Below are 17,699 nucleotides of genomic sequence, written 5' to 3'. Positions count from 1 at the left end.
TCTAATTACAGAACATTTTTATGACCCTTAACAGAAACCCTGCACTCGCCATCACTCCCAACCCCTGAACCGCCCGGCCCCAGGGTATCTGCTCTCCCTCTTGTGTACTTGCCTATTCTGGACTTTTATATGGAAAGAATCACACAACGTGTGATCCTGGGACGGGCTTCTTTCATTAGTGTATTTCAGGTTTCATCCAGATTGTAGCATTAATCAGTATGTCATCTCTTTTCATGGCTGAGTAATATTTCATTGTACGGTGACATGGTTTGGATACTGTCTCCACCTAAATCTCATGTTTAAATGTAATTCCCAGTGTTGGAGATGGGGTCTGGTTGGTGGCAGGTGATTGGATCATGGGCACAGATTTCTCATGAACAGTTTAGCACCATCTACCTTGCTATTGTCCTCATTAGAGTGAGTGAGTTCTCCCAGTACCAGGTCATCTGAAAGTGAGTGGTACCTCCTCCCTTGCTCTCTTGCTCCTGCTCTGGCCATGTGACCTGCCTGCTCCCCCTCCACCTCCTGCCATGATTGTGACTGTAAGTTTCTGAGGCCTCCTCAGAAGCTGGGCGGATGCCAGCATCATGCTTCCTGCACAACCTGCAGAACCACGAGCCAATTAAACCTTTTTCTTTATAAATTACCCAGTCTCAGGTAATTAGAGCAACACAAGAATGGACAATACCTATGGCTATGTCACATTTATTTATCTATTCATCACTTGATGAACAATCATTTGCACTTTTTGGCTATTGATTCTTGCATGAGTGATTCTTGGACAAGGTAGTCACTTGGTGGCCATTTCTTATCACAGCAGTGATGGGACGGCATAGGAGGCTGAGTGGTCTCCATAGTGGTAATTTGGGTAGAATAACATTTTTGGTTTTGTTTTTTTTGAGACAAAGTCTCACTCTGTTGTCCAGGCTGGGACTGCAGTGGCGTGATCTCAGCTCACTGCAACCTCCGCCTTCTCAGCTTCCTCAGTAGTTGGAATTACAGGCGTGTGCCACCATGCCTGGCTAATTTTTGTATCTTTAGTAGAGATGGGTTTTCACCAGGTTGGCCAGGCTGGTATCAAACTCTTGACCTCAGGTAATCCACCCACCTTGGACTCGTAAAGTGCTAAGATTATAGGCATGAGCCACTAAGCCCAGCCAAGAATATCTTTACATTCTGCTTCCTTCTTTCTCCTCTTGGAAAACTTCCTTGATTCCCACCATTCTCAGCTTCTGGTCCTATGTCTGAGCCCCCAGCTCTGATACACATAACAATTATAACTCACTGAGGTCTGATCCCAAAGACAGAACAATTGTAGAGATGGGAAAATGAGGTTAGACGAGGCAAAGAATGACTGAGGGCAGAAAAAAAGGAGGTGAAGGGGCTCACAGAAGAAGGACAAGTCCCTAGCTTACATGCTGAATAAATATTTGTTGAATAAGCTGTGAATAAAGCAGTCTATTAGAGACATCAAACTTAAATCCCCCAAGATGAATGCCTTAACTAGAGCAGGTGTCAGACAGCAGGGAAGGGTGAGGACTGTGGCAAAGAAAGATCTGCACCATTCCCATTAAAGGGTAGCTAGTGATCAACTCTGGCCTATAGGTGCCAATGGGAGGGCAGTGTGGCTGAATTGACTGAGTTTTATGTAAATTTCCCTAATGCTTAAGTGTTGGCCACTGCTTTAATTTCTTTAAAACACAAAATAAGCTTTGAAAAGACATCGGTGGTCCGATGAGCTTTTCTCCTGTCTATTTTGTTATATTTGTCCTAAATAAACAAGCAGAACCCCAGAGGGAAATTCCTTCATAAAACTCATCACAGGAACCTTGTTAGCAAGTTACATTTTCCATCTTCATGTTTCTCTCAATGCAGAAAGGCTTAAAATCCTGAAAATCCCTGGCACAATGGTAGGCAAAACTCGTGGATCCTTAGAAGTACAGCTCTTCCTCATAATTAAAAATGTGGCTGACAAATGTCATGAGATCACACTTGGACAATGACGTACTGGTTTGGGCACTAGAAGAAAGTGAAGTTGCTTGATTTTTTGTCATAAATGAAAAGCAAACAAAAAGACACTTTGGAATTAGGAGAGAACAGAAGTAGGGAGCAACCGGGGTCTTCACGCAGACACAGAGTCGCTGCTGTCCCCGGAGACAGTCCTTCCTCCAGGACTGAGGACTCTGCCGGGCAGGGGCTCGTGCTGCTGCCTACAGAGGGGCTGTCATCATAAAAGAGGCCCCTCTTTGGAGTGCGTCAGTTTCCCTGAAAAAATAAAATTCTCTTCATCATTGTCACCCACGGAGAAACACATTTTGGATTGTTATATGGAAAATGCAGACACTGCAATGAGATGCTGGATGTTTCTGGTTTGTTAGAATCTGTCTCAGATTTTGGATTTGTATTCTGGGGCTGCCATAACAAATTACCACAAGCTTGGCGGCCCCAAACACAGGCACTTACTCTTTTACAGAAGGAGGCTGGAAGTCTAAAATCAAGCTGTGGGCAGGTCTGTGCTCCCTCCGAAGTCTCTAGAGGAGGGGTCTTCCTGCTTCTTCTGGCTTCTGGTTCCCGGGCATTCCTTGGCTTGTGGCCGCATCCCTCCCATCTCCATATTTGTCTTCACATGGTCTTCTGCTCTGTGTCAGTGTCCTTTTCTGTCTCTTACAAGGACAGCCTCACGGCTTAAGGGCCCACCTGAATCCAATATGATCTTGTTAGAGGAAAGGAGATCTGATCCAGACCCCAAGAGAAGGTTCTTGGATCTCGCACAAGAAAGAATTCAGGGTGAGTGTGTAGGCTATAGTGAAAGCCAGTTCATTAGGAAAGTAAAGAAATAAGAAAATGCCTACTCCATAGACAGAGCAGCCCCAAGGGCTGCGGGTTTCCCATTTTTGCGGTTATTTCTTGATCATATGCTAAACAAGGGGTGGATTATTAATGCCTTCCCTTTTTAGACCATATAGGGTAACTTCCTGCGGTTGCCATAGCATTTGTAAGCTGTCATGGTGCTGGTAGGAGTGTAGCAGTGAAGGCGATCAGGGTAACTCTGGTGGCCATCTTGGTTTGGGTGGGTTTTGGCTGGCTTCTTTACTGCAACCTCTTTCTATGCCAGGTTTTTATGACCTGTGTCTTGTACCAGCCTCCTGTCTCATCCTGTGACTCAGAATGCCTTAACTGTCTGGGAATTCACCCCAGTAGTTTTCAGCCTTGTTTTACCCAGCTCCTGTTCAAGACGGAGTTGCTCTGGTTCAAACGCCTCTGACCATCTCAACTCTATCCTTCCTTAATTACACCTGCAGAGGTCCTACTCCCAAATAAGGCCACACCCTGAGGTTCTGGGTAGACACAAATTTTAGGGAGGCACCATTCAACCCAGGGCGGAATTTAAAGACAGAATCATGGGGGAACGGACAAGGGAGAGGGTGTATTGTTCCCTACCCTCTGTACCTGCCAGCGTCTCAGCAGGTAAGAAATGCACACTCAAACTGGTAGTGTGGAGAGAGTTTTACGAAGGGACTGTTTATAAAGGTGTGGTCAGGGTTTGAGGAAATCAAAGAAATAATGAAGATTTGCTGCTGGGGAGAGTGGGGAGCTGTGATCACTCCCAAACCAAAGGGGACAAGGGGAAGGGTTGGTTCTTGGAACATGGAACAGATAAATAGAGATTAAATGTAATGTGCTTTGGTCTTGGGTAACGGATGCAGCCCAGCCAGTACGCTCTCACAGGAGGCTGTGGGGAATAAATGCCCAACATTACTCTCTTCTCAACCTCCTGTCTCCCATTGGTGCCTCCCATCAGCCAAGCCCAGCTGGATGCTGAAGGCAGGAGCCCATGGAAGCCACCTCCCTGGTCACAGAGATGGGGGTACCAGGGTCTGGGGAGAAACTGCTGGGAAAGCAGAAGATCTCAAACTCGGTCTCTCAGCTTGGAATCAGTGGAGAGACAAATGCAGGAAGCGGATGGTTGCAGAAAATCCACCTGCTCTGTTGTTGCAAAAGCTGGATTGGAGGACATGACCTGACTGGTGGCCAGGTTGGGGTGTTCTCATATGCTCCCTCCAGATCAGACTGCACCCATCCAGAACTAGCCTTCTCCTTACAGGCTTCAGAGGAGAGGAGAGGTAGGTGGGTGGGAACTGGGGAGGGTGATCTGAAAGGAGGTAGGGAGGGGCTGAGCTGCACCAGCTGTTCTTCCTCCCAACCCACCTGTCAGAGAAACGCTCCTCCCCCAAGGGTGGGGGTCAGTGAGGGCAGAGAGAAGGGCAGGTCTTGCTGCAACAGTCCTCCTCGTGTCAGGACTGAGAGGACGCTCACATCCCCGTGGAGAAATGGGAGTTGGGAAGATGAAGCGACCTTCCTGCTAAGGCAAAGGTAACAAATTGTATATGGTAAGGGTGGACAAACTACAGTGAGGGGGCCAAATCCGGCCCTCTACCTGTTTTTGTAAATAAAGTTTTATTAGCACACAGCCATGGACATTGTTTATATGTTGTCCATAACTGCTTTCCTGTTACCACAGCAGAATTCAGCAGTTGCGACACAGGCCGTATGGCCCTCAAAGCTAAAAATACTCTCTGGCTCTTTATGGAAATGGTCTGCCAACTCCTGGTTATGTGATTTGGAAAATCTTTTCGACTGTCCCCTAAATACAGCATAGAATGCTGAGGGTACTGGGAGATTCCCTATGACAGGCTCCTAGGAGTTCAGACCATCTGAGGGGACAAGACAGTCACATTTCCCATCCTGTCCTCACCTTGGAGACAAAGAGAGCACAGCGTCCTGCCCACTGTTTAAACTGTTATCTCTCTCTCTCTCAGCAGAAAGGATATAGTTAATTTTGGGTGTGTGAAATGTGTATCTAATGCAAATATACGTTTTGTTAAAATTTTACATAAACAAAACAATGAAGTGAGTCATTTGGAAACTTTGAAGGAATAAGCCAGCGCACTTAACACGTCCTGGACAATAAGGGAAAGGGTCTTTGTCTCCGACACCATCAGTGAGTCCAGCGCAAACCCTGGGTCTCTTCGAGTCTGGGTTTCCCATGCAAATATACATATTCATGTTTTAAATCATGAGTTGATTATTTTGTTACTGTGGTCAAAAGCATTCTTATTATGCGTATAACTTGGATACCTATAAATGATATTAGATAACGGCACAAATAAAATAGGCACAGATAAAAATTTGTTTAATGATTTCCAGCAGTATCTGCTTGGAAGTTGCCTCTCCGGAGAGTGCTGCAGTGGGTGGAGCTACAATTCAAGGGGTAACATCACAAGTGAGGGGTGAGGGTTATTGCCCCTTCCCTGCAGTTTCCAGATTTCAAGCAGGCTCATGTTCATGCTTGTGCATTCGAAGTGGCTCAAGTGAGTCACCGTTTGGCAGAATTTTTCTTTTCCCAATTGAAAAATCCAAATTCCCTTATTTACTTTTGAAGTCCCCAGTTATTTTTCTAGCTGGTTGTGATGAGGATGAAAAACTCCAGCCCAAAGAACCGTGTCTGAGGAATCAAATGTACAGGCCGGGCAGGGTGGGGGCTCCCGCCAGGTGTAACCACAGCAGCAGCAGGAGGCGACTCCCCCAAATGCTGTTGTCCTTCTCTCCCTACCTGAGAGCCTCGAGTGATGCAAACAGGCTAGAGTGGAAATCTATCCTTTTGGAAGTTGAAGGAAAAAAAGGAGAAAATAAATGTATCTACTTCCCGAGAAGCGCCATCCCATGAGCACACCCTGTCTGTCCAGGACTGTGGGGCGCTGGGGCCTGTGTGGAGCCCTGACCTACTCCAGCATAATTTAACATTGATTGGAGATGCTGTCTCCAGCATTTAAAAAATGAACTAGAATAAGCTAAAATGGGCCCACCTGAGTGCATGGCCTGTGGTAACTGTAGCAGGTGCAATCCGCGCCCGTCAGACCCCATCAGCAGCCTTTCCACTCTTTATGAGCTCCCTGCAGCCTGAGCCTGCAAGAAGGTGCTGGGGTGCAGATGACTCCCCCAGGCCCTTCTACTTCTAACAGCTCACACTTGTGAGTCTTCTTCAGGGGCTGGCTGGAGCCACTGCCAGACTGCAGAGAGAGGCTGAGACACCAGGAAGTTAACATCCTTTCTGGGGGGCTTCTGAGCCAGTGGTCGGCCTTGCTGAAAGGCCAGTTTCCTTGCCTTTGGGTTGGAGAATTTGGAGAATCAGGGCCTGGACTGAGGTGAGACATGGGAAGCACCCAGTTGCAAGAATGACGAGGCCTTGTGCTTCAGGTCACACAAATGTAGGGCCACCGTGGAGGATCTGGGAAGAGTGTGAATTCATCCTTGGCACTTGAATCTGCCCTTCTGGGTCTGCTTGGGGGGACCCTGGCTATGTTAGGCTGAATCATAGCACCCAAAGATGTCCTCGTTCTTATTCCCAGAACTTGTGAACATGTCACCTTACACCTGCATGCGAGTGTCTGAATGCCCCAGAGCCTGTGAACATGTCACTGCACACCTGCATGTGAGTGTGTGAATGCCAGCATTTGCATGTGTGTCTTTGCAGACATGAATAAATTAAGACTCTATAGAGGGGGATTATTATCCTGGATTATTCAGGTGGGGCCAATGTGGTCACAAGCTCTTTATAAGGAAAGAGAAAGACAGGAGGCAGAGAAGATGTGTGATGGAAGCAGAGGTCAGAGGGGTGTGGTGTTCTGTGCAGAAACATGCCAGAGGAGAAGAAAAGACACACACACACACACACACACACACAGTACCTTTAAAGATAAACAAACTTTATCCCATGTAAATAGCAATGTAGATATAATAAGCAAATGATATAATAAGAAATCGATATAAAAGCAGATTTATATAATAAGCAAATTGCAATTGGGAGAAGGAAAAATACACACACACACAGACACACACACACACACACACACACACACACACACACACATATATATAAATAAAATATTTACATTCACCAGACTATAGAGGATTCATCACCAGACTGGAAAGCAACAGTCTGGACTCCGAGTCAGCCAGACATCCATGCACAGACGAGGAGAGGTCTCATGGGGCTTTGGCACAGTCTGGGACCCCAGCTCTTTCTATAATGAGTTGTTAGACATGAGGCCCAGTCACAAGGGTCAACCTTCGCGACTGGGCTCAAAGAACACAAACAGGTCAACTTGTTTTTGTGATTATCTGTTGTTTTTCAATAACTAACACATAGGAATAGATTGAAATAGAGATTTCTCCAAGACAGAGCTGGATGAACGCCTCAAGGGGCTCATACAACCTGTTCTGGTGCTTGGTGAACATCGTTTGTGTCCATGTTCAATTGAGTTCACATTTAACATTTAACTTTTCTTCCACATGTGGCCATGAGCCAAGGGATGCGAGAGGCCCTCTCTTAAGCATTTAGGCTCAGCTCCACATAGTCACTCAGGACCCCAGGCTGATGGAGGCAGTGCCATGTTAACATGTAGACCCCCAGGTTCTTGGGTGTTGACAATCAGGTGCTTGATGAAATGAGAGATAATAGACAGTGATGCTAGAAGATTTTGTGGGCTAGACTTGATGAGCACCTACATCACTTCTTCCCATGTGGAGCTGGTTAGACCAAGGCCACGTGGCCACAAGGAAGAATGTGGAATGCAGTTTAACTGTGGAAGGGAAGGAAGGCAAATGGGTGTGATGAATGGCTATTCAAGAGTGTGAGACCTTGTGAATGGGCGTGGCATTTACTGAGAAGATAAAGAGACATTTTGTACATACCACCAGGAAGAAAAGATGGCCCTGGACAGGCGCTCAGCTCACCCTCTCTTGAGCATTGAGAATGTGTATGTAGACTCCTACAGTGTCGTCGCCCAACAGCGGGACAACCCCAGGGGTGGAAGGGAAGATGGTCCCATTACTTAGACTAGAATTTGCAATGAGGGGCTCATGGGTCTGGTTTGGGTCATCACTCGCTGTGGAACCCATCTCTGTGGATGAGGCTGTGACACAGGCAGCATGAACCAGTTCTGAGTTTGGGAGTTTCAACAGCAAGGTCTTGCGCAGACAGAACAGAAAGACTTAGAAGAATGGATTTTCCAGGCTGGAGCCCGTATCCATCCCCAGAATCATGAACTGACTCAGCTTCCCCACCCACAGCTTGGGGGCAGATTCCTAAGGGAAAATGATCCACAGGCAAAACCAACAGGTGTCCACTATAACTGCAAAGGTAAGGCTCGCCTCCAGTGGCAGTCCATACGCTCCTCCTGTTCTGGTAGGACGGCTTCTTGAAACTGGGGCGGGGTAGTGCATAAGCCTCCGAGAGAGCCATGGCACCTACAAGAAGCAGGGCTGCCAGCGCTTCACAGCAGCTGCTGCTGAGAATGGTTTCTGTCCTCTGCGCTACTTCTAATTACGTAGATATGAAGTGGGTGGATCGTATCTAGATTAACAGCTAAGAATAAATAGATTTTGCGTGATTATTGTTAAACTTTTCTTGCCGTGGTGCAATTTGGAGCTGCCGAGATGCAGAGCCACAGCTGCAGGGCACCCAAAAGAATCCTGTAATCAGCTAACAAGGAGAAGTGATTTTTAACTCCCTCCTCTCTCTGGTTGTCTTTTCTTTCTTTAACCAATCCTCATCTTCCTTTATTAAAAAATAAGAGTATAAATATTCATCCAGAGCCAAGGAGAAAATGAAGAGAGGAAAAGAAAAAGGAAAAGAAGAGGACAGGGAGGGCTTAAGAGCAGGAGTCTGGCCAAGACCACTTAGAATCGAGGTGCCGTCTTGGCCACTGACTTACTGTGAAGCTTTTGGGCAGGTGTCTTAATATCACTGCACCTTGGTTGTCCATTCTGTAAAATAGGGGTGATAATAATTCTAACCTTGTGAGATTGTGGGGAGGTTGAATTGACTCAGACAGAAACAGCCCCTTAGTGGTTTCTGAACAAATGACCATCAGATTGAGGAAAAGGAAGCAGAGAGGAAGGGAAGGAGGAGAAGGAGAGCTGAGGCAGGAAAGCCAATTCTAGGGGAAGTTTTAGTGGAGACTGAGTCGGCAGTAGTAGCTGCTTTTCTCCTCGGGTTACCCAGAGATTTGCACGTGAAGCAGAAAAGCATTTCAGTTCCACAATTTAGTGAACAAAAATTGCAGCTTTTCTTAAGTTCACTTATCTCTCTTGGGAAGCACCTAAGTCTCAGATGATTTGAGATGCCCCAATGCTACAGATTTAACACTTCTGTCCCCATAGAATTCATATGTTGAAACCTAATTCCCAATGTGATGGTATTTGGAGGCAGGGAACTTGGGAACTGATTGTAGGGTTGGGGCCCTCATGAATGGGATTAGTGCCCTTATAAAAGAGACCCCAGAGAGCTGCCTTGCCCCTTTCACTATGTGAGAGCCAAGACAGCCCTCCATGAACAAGGAAGTGGGTTGTGACCACTCAATCTGCAGGTAATTTGATCTTAGACTTCCAGCCTCCAGAGCAGTGAGCAATAAAGTTCTGTTGTCTGTAAGCCACCCAGCTCATGGTATTATATTAGAGCAATGCAGACAGACTAGGACACCACCCGTTTCCCTGGCATTCTCTCTGTTCCAGGGAGCCAATAGAACACACGAGTGAGGTGTTACTGAGGAGTGATTGATGGTGCACTGTGAGCCACACTGCCTGGGACTGAACCTTGAGTCTGCTGCTTATCACCTGCTTGGCCTTTGCAAGTTACCGGATTTCTCTATGCCCCTGTTTCTCCAACTGCAAAATGAAAATAATAAGAGATGTAATGCAGATTGCTGTTGTGAGGATTAAATGAATTCACAGGGTCAGTTGAAGGCATGACTTCAGGGTACACCATTTACATAAAAATATTTACATGAAACATACTATAAAGGATCCTCTGGAGCGCAGAACATGCCCTCTAAAAGGTAAAGTCATTCCCACCCATGGAGGAGAGCATATGCCGGCCTCATCTCCCATCCCAATGTGTGCAAACCAGTGAATGGCTTTGCCCAAAGCCAGGTCCAATCATCACACCTTGACGCTTTTGCCTAAAGCAGCCCAAGAAAAGTGCCCAGGTTTCCATGCAAAATGGATGCTGCTAATGAATTACTTACTGTGTCTCAGAGACATCTGAATTTCCCTTCCATGGGTCTCCTTTCCACCAGGTATCACGGAACCTCAGATTCCCATTTAACATTTGGGGTTAAAATGCATTATTCAAAGAGAGTTATTTAAATGTGCATATTTTATTTTAGAGGGGATGTAGTAGCTGACTGTGAAATAAGAATGGATCAGTTAATAGAGGAGCACACAGTAATGCCATACTCCACTTGGGGAGCCTTAAGTCCCAGTGTCCAGGACCCTCTTCCCCCTGAAATCCTGGTTCGCTTGGCCTGAGGTATATAGCTAAGACTTGAAGCCTTTTAAAAATCTCCCCAGGTGATTCTGGTGTGCAGCCAGGGTGAGAAGCTGGACCTCGAGCAAACAGGACCAGACCCATCTGTCCTGATGGAGGAGGCAGGAGGGGCTTTCGCAGGAACGGGGCTCAGCGAGGACAGGTACAGGTGTGGAGGATGTGCCAGGAAAGGAAGCGAGTTGATGCTCCCAGTCTCAGGGCTATGAAAGTCCTGCAGATTGCTGGCAGCATTGGGGCACGGGAGACTCCCATCATTTATCAGAGGTCCACGTTTCCTTCTAGGGAAGTCACATCCTTGGGCAGGACCCTCTTAATTAGCTTCTCTCCAGTGTCCTCTCACATCCCCCTTCTTCCTCCCTCACTCCTGCCCCACTGGCTTTCTCCCCATTTCTGGAACAGAAATTCTTCCCTATCAGGGCTTCTTACCTGGGCTTCCTCTGCCCATGTGCTCCTCTCCCATAGCTTCCCAATGCTCAGCCAATCAGGTGGAGGGGCCAGGACTTCACAGTCTTCAGTGGAATTATCCCTTCCCAGAGGTCCTCCTGCCACCCGTCTAAGCCGGTTCCTCCTGAGCGCCCCCATCATTTCATCCACCTGCCTTCCTCCTCATCCCAGCACCTCACACTTTCTGAAATCTCCATTTTTATTCTAATTATTTATGAGCTCTCTCTTCCCTAGGATATAAGAGACTTCACAAAAGAGACTGTGTCTGTCTTGTTCACCCCGGTACCCCTGACATCTAGAACAGTGCCTGGAACATAGTAGGCGTTCAATGTACATACACTGGATGAGAAAATAAACACATTTTAGGTATGTATTTTTTTTATTGTGGTAAAAAATATATATCACAAAATTTACTGTTTTGGTTGTTTTAATGTGAACAATTCTGTGACATCAATTAATTCACCATGTTGTGCAGCATCACCAGCATCTAGTTTTCCATCCAAAACTTTTCCATCACCCCTGCTGGGGCTCAGGACACACCACTCCAAAATATGCCTGTAGGAGACCAGAATATGCCACCCCAAAATATACTTCTTTGGCATATTTTGGAACTGATTATTTTTAGAAACTGCAGACATGGGAGTAGCTCTTAAAAGCTGCCCTTTGGTAAAAGAAATTTACATCTAGACAGGAAATCTACATTAGTAAAGGTATCCACTCCTGGAAAACTTTTACTCCCCAAGAAACCTTTTATCCATGTAACAACAGTCTTTTTTCATGGCACGTTTTCTCCCCTTACCCTCCCAGAACCTGTCTCCATGCACCTCCCTCCCCCTACAGCCCATAAGAAGCTTCAAGTCCTCCTTTCTTGCTATAGCTCGGGAGATGCTATACAAGCTTCAATCACCTGGCCCTTCTTTCTTCCTTGAGCCTCATATTTTTGTGGGACTCCCATACGTAAGTCTCCCATATGTAATTAAATCTATTTTTTCCTGTTAATCTGCCTTATGTTAATTTGTAGCCCAGGCAAAGGACCTAGGATAGTGAAGGAAAGCGATTTCCCCTTTGCTTCATTCCTGAAGGAAACCTGGTTCCACCAGTACCCATTAAGCCTCATTATTATTTTAAATAGTGAGATGCTTTTCACCGTGACGGTTTGTAACAAATAACAGTGTTTAATAAATATTTTCAAGGGTGCATTTTTCCTTTCTCAAGAGCTGGCAATCCATCCTGATATTGCTACATCAATGTGCAAAGCTTCTTCAAGGAGATCACTGTGCAGAATGCATTAGGCTTGTAAATTCAACCAGCTGTGGAGTAAAACTCACGGAAAGACTGTCCTACATAGGTTCCTCACGTATTTCAAAATCCCTGGGGCAACATACTCAAGAGTTTATCATTTAAAATTGAGGTAATAGGCACTTCACATTCAGTGTGTTATGCTTAGGAAGTTATATTTGGAATTGGAAGTCAAAATCTCTGAGTGCCCATAACAGCTTTGATTTCATTGCTGTGAGATTTTTCCCCAAGTAGAAGAAACACAAGCAGTTAATGTTTAAGTAGCATTTGGGACAGCTTTTGCACTGGGGAAAATAAAATATAGAATCTGCTAAGTGGAGGGTGATTATACTTGGGTGAGTTAAAGGCTGAGGTGGTTGGAATGCCAGCCACACAACTACCTTCTTACCCCCAGGGATGGGACAGGCTCTAGAACACTGGGTGAGGAGTTTGACTGTCCAAGGAGAAGTCACAGCTAAGGGACACAGCTGAATTTAGCGGGAAGCCTCAGGGATGAGTGAGCAGTTTCTGTGTGGTTCTGTGGTTGCTCTACTGTGTGGCTTTAAGGAAGTCAGTGAGACTGTGTGGCCCAGTTCCTTTGTCCATCAAAAGAAGGTAAAGCCTCCTCCTCCTGCCTGCTCCACACTGCTCATGATTCTGCAGGCTATATAGGAAGCAAGGCTAGAGAGGCCTTAGGAAACTTACAATCATGGCAAAAAGTAAAGAGGAAGGAGTGGGAGGAAGAGAGCGTGCCACACACTTTTAAACATCCAGATGTCATAAGAACTCTATCACAAGATGGCGCTAGGGGCATAGTGCCAGCCATTAGACACTGCACCCATGATCCAATCAACTCCCACCAGGCCCGTCCTCCAACACTGGGAATTACAATTTGACCTGAGATTTGGGTGGGGACACAGAGCCACACCATATCACCTTGCCTTGTGCCTTGATTGGAAGCTACTGAAGCATTACCAGAAGCTGAGCAGATGTTTGTGCAGCCTGCAGAACCATGAACCAAATCAACCTCTTTTCTTGATAAGTTACCCAGCCTCAGGTATTCCACTACAGCAATGCAAATGGATTAATACACTGGACTTTCAGCCTCCAGAACTGTGAGAACTTCCTTTGCTTAAGCTGCCCATTCTGTGGGCTGCATTTTGCTGAGAAATTCCTTTGCTTAAGCTGCATTTTTCTTGTAGCGCCAGCAGCAGCAGACCAGTGCCTTCATGAAAACAGTTGAAGCAAGAGCCTTCCAGCTGCTCTGTCTGGAAGGAAGTGCATTTTCTGTGGTCACACACACACACACACACACACACACACTTGCACATGCACTTTTGTCTCTAAGGAAAGTACACCGTCCATACTAAAAGCCTGTGGATAATGTCAAGCACTTCAGAGTTTGAAGCCTGCATTGCATTATCTGGCCTTGAGGGAGACAGAGGCAGGGAGGCCTGGCTGTAATTCTGGTCCTCTCCTTTAATTCTTTCTTTGACATGGAAGAGAAAAAACAAGCAGGAATAGACACCGGGCAGGCGGTGATGGCGTGGCGATTCGCCCGTCGGGTGTGGAGACATCTTCTTGAGTTCGGATAATTTTACTGCATGGCTTTGGTGCAGAAACAGGCAGCTGCATGAAACATGAAACAGAAATGGCTAACTTAAGTACACAAATTTTGCATTTTATATTTAAGTCTCACTGTCCTTTAGCCAAGAGAGTCCCCGCGTCCTGTCCACCAGGTGCTCTGAGGAGGGCGGTCGCGTAAGTTGGTGCAGAGGAATGGCCGGCGTGGAGCGGGAGAGCTAGGGCTGAGAAAGTCCAGGGAGGAGATGTGGCTTTCTGTCTCTGTTTGTGGTGATCCTCCTTTTACAGGTAGGCCCTCCGTCATAAAGTCTTTGGGAGGACTTCACCGTCAGTTTAAAAGACCTACCCTAGAAACAGAGAACTCACTGTTACTGATGAGATACCATGGTGGCTGCCACGTGAAGGACAGCACGTTTCTAGGTGTCTGACCCATTTTTCCTGAAGGGTTATGATCAAAGCATCCTAACCTCCTTTGGAATTTATTCCTCCTGTCCCTCCCTTCCTCTTCCTTCCCTCCCCTCTTCCAGCTTCCTTTCTCTATCTCTCCACTTCTCACTCTCTCTCCTTCTTCTTCTTCCTCCCCATCTCTCTCTCTCTCTCTCTTCCTATTCCTGTGTAGCTCCTAATAGCTTGTGGCTTTTTCTTGCTTGTAGAATGATTTAAATTCTATAAGCTAAGTCAAAATTCAAAAGTCACTCCCAAACACCACTTCCCACACCCTGCCCACTGAGGAAAGCCCACCGTGTTTAGCTTCTACTAGAAAATTAGCATTGGTCTAAATCTTCTCCAATATTGTCTACCACTGAGAGGAAAGAGCAAGAGTTCCAGCTGAGAGGTCCGTGACCCAGACTGCTTAAGAAAAGGGGAACGCTGAACACTTCTTTTGTTCACGTCTGCTGAGTCAGATAACGGGGTTTGCTTGAAATCCCACCTTGGGAAGCCTGGGGAGGGGCAGACAGAGAAGACAGAAGATGGAGTGAATGTGAATAGTTAAGATGCGGATACTGCCCATGCTTCTGCCTATGTCCCTTGCTTGGCTGGAAGAGTGGATTGATATTCTGAGGTTCTCACCCAGAGCCTTTCCTCACTTCTATTCCTGGATGAAAATCGATACTCGCCCTTGATAACCTGGCAGCATTGACCATGCTGACTGTTCATCTTCAGCACTGCACAGGTTTCTGATAGCTGGTGCATCACTAATGGACTCATCCCTCAGAGGGCAGGAACGTGCCAGGAGGAATGTGGCACGATAAGCCTCTGCTGGCATCCCTGGACCGAGTGCAAGGCTAATTCGTGGAGTCAGAAAACATTTTCTCCATGATCAGCCAGCCCGAGGATGCTTCAGGTTCCTTACACTCTAGCTGGCAGCCAAGTCAGGTATTGGAAGAAGAACTCTCCCATTGAAGTAGAGGGTTGATGTGAATCCACTTGCGTGTTCTAAATTCGTCAGCCTGAATCTGGTGCACATCACTTCAGGGAAGTCATTAGGAAATTTTACTTGATTTCCCAAAGAATTGCTCCAAGTAGAAGTTCCCTTTTTGGAAGAATATGCAACTTTCAAAGGGAAGATCTCTCTTGTCACTGTCACTGGTGCTGGAGAAGAGCATCTTTGCTTGGCCTTAGGTTCTCAAGCCTCCAGCTCCTCCTTTTGGGTGGGGGGCCAACTGAGAGGCAGTTCCTGGGTGGGAAGCACCAGGATTCTTTGGTGGTTGAGTGTCACAAAAGGCCCGGAGTCAGCTGCAGCTCATCTAGCTGTGCCTTGAGCCGACGGTCTCAAAGAGGAAAAATCAAATCACCCACAAAAATAAGTGTTCATTTTCCAGTCATTTAGCCTCTATTGACCTCATTTGGCTTGGTTCTCTCTCTCTCTCTCTCTCTCTCTCTCTCTCTCTCTCTCTCTCTCTTTTGGTTTTGTTTAGACGGAGTCTCTGTCACCTAGGCTGGAGTGCAGGGGTGTGATCTCAGCTCACTGTAACCTCTGCCTCCCAGCTTCAAGTAATTCTCCTGCTTCAGCCTCCCAAATATCTGGGATTACAGGCACCTACTACTGTGCCGAGCTAGTTTTTGTTTTTTTAGTTGAGACAGGGTTTCCTCATGTTGGCCAGGGTGATCTTGAACTCCCAACCTCAGGTGCTCTGCCCACCTCAGCGCTCCCAAGTGCTGGGGTTACAGACATTATCCACTGTGCCTGTAAGAGGGCCTCAGTTGGCTCTCTTAACAAAACTTGAATTTTAAAAATATTCATATTCTATATTAAAGGGATTAAAAATGGCCATGTACTGTGTTTAAAACATCAAATCCTGATTCCTGTCTAACCAGTTCAGAGTGATCTTTAGGCAGGAGTCTAGGCAGAGTTGATGCTGAAAGCCCTCTCCTCGCCTTGATCATGTAATGAAAGGCGTCCTGATCCTCATGTCCTGCATATTCAGCTGGGGGTCCTCACCTCTGAGAAGCCTTCCTTGATGTTGCCTGTAGACCAGGCACTTGCCTGTTTTTCACTGTACCCTGGGGACACACAGAAGGTGAGGTCCTGAATGTCAAGGTCAGGCCCTAAATGCTGCACATAGAATATGATTTACCTGGTGTTTAAAGAGCAAAGAGAAGGGGCCGAGAGCCACGGAGTCAATATGAGTGTGATGGTTACTACTGAGTGTCAACTTGATTCGACTGAAGGATGCAAAGTATTGTTTCTGGGTGTGTCTGTGAAGGTGTTGCCAAAGATTAATATTTATGGGGTCAGTGGACTGGGAAAGGCAGACCCACGTTCAGTCTGGGTGGGCACCATCCAATCAGCTGCCAGCATGGCTGGAATAAAAGCAGGCCGAAGAACCTGAGAAGACTAGGCTGGCTCACTCTCCCGGCATACACCTTTCTCCCACGCTGGAGGCTTCCTGCCCTCGAACAACATGGAACTCCAAGTTCTTCTTTTTTTTTTTTTTTTTGTTCTTCATCTTTGAGACTCGTGAACCTTCAACTGCAGACTGAAGGCTGCACTGTCAGCTTCCCTAGTTTTGAGGTTTTGGGGCTTGGACTGGCTTCCTTGCTCCTCAGCTTGCAGATGATCTATTGTGAGACCTCACCTTGTGATCGTGTGAGTCAATACTCCTTAATAAACCCATGTTTACATACACATCTATCCTATTCTGTCCCTTTAGAGAACCATGACTAATACAATGAGCAAGTGTGTGTGAGGCTGTGCGTGAAGGGGAGAGGGATGATGAAGACACCTTTAGTGTCATGAAGGCAGAAACACTGGGGGAGAACAGAAACATTTACTGGAAATTTACCAATTCTGGTCAAATAGAAATTATTGTCTTTTCTTTCCATGAAATTTTCAGCAAAATCAAAAGTGTTTGATAATGTTTTATGGAATCAATTTTTGGGAAGGAATGAAATTAATGTTGCTTAAAACTGTTAAGCACTTAGTATGCACCACTGTATTAGTCTGTTCTTGCATTTGCTGTAGATACCTGAGACTGAGTAAGTTACAAGGAAAAGAGGTTTAATTGGCTCATGGATTTGCAGGCTGTACAAGAAGCATGGTACCGACACCTGCTTGGCTTCTGGGGAGGCCTCCAGAAGCTTCCAATTATGGCAGAAGGCGAAGGGGGAGCAAGCACACCCCATGGGGAAGGCAGGAGCAAGAGCATGAGTGGGGAGGCACCTGACACTTTCAAACAACCAGATCTTGTGAGAACTCACTCACTTCACTCACTATTGCAAGGACAATACCAATAACTCTGCCTCCATGATACACTCACCTGCCACTGGGACCCACCTGAACAATATCATTTTAATATGATATTTGAGTGGGGACACACATGTCAACCATATCAACCAGGAGCCCTTCTTAGAACCTTGCTTGTGTCAAAATGTTAAAGCATCACAACAAACCTATGAGTTATTACCACCATGCCCATTTTACAGAGGGGATCCTGAAGCTCAAGTGTGTTCGGCAGCTGTCTCAAGGTCCCTACAGACAGTTAGTGTTGGACCTGGTGTA

General features: G+C 46.4%; 1 long non-coding RNA gene across 1 annotated transcript; it reads right to left on the bottom strand.

Annotated features, from left to right (window-relative positions):
• Positions 1-591: 591 nt before the first annotated feature.
• On the bottom strand, positions 592-15,987 carry LOC116557237. Its single transcript, XR_004271435.1, has 3 exons — positions 15,977-15,987; positions 15,466-15,468; positions 592-688 (listed from the first exon to the last, which is right to left on the bottom strand). It is a non-coding gene; the product is annotated as an uncharacterized LOC116557237 (long non-coding RNA).
• Positions 15,988-17,699: the final 1,712 nt, after the last annotated feature.

This window comes from Sapajus apella, unplaced genomic scaffold, assembly GCF_009761245.1.
Source record: "Sapajus apella isolate SASKATOON/1434 unplaced genomic scaffold, GSC_monkey_1.0 scaffold2, whole genome shotgun sequence".
NCBI classification, from domain to species: domain Eukaryota; kingdom Metazoa; phylum Chordata; class Mammalia; order Primates; family Cebidae; genus Sapajus; species Sapajus apella.
The sequence above is the reverse complement of the archived record's forward strand: the minus strand, read 5'-3'. Positions and strand labels throughout refer to the sequence as shown.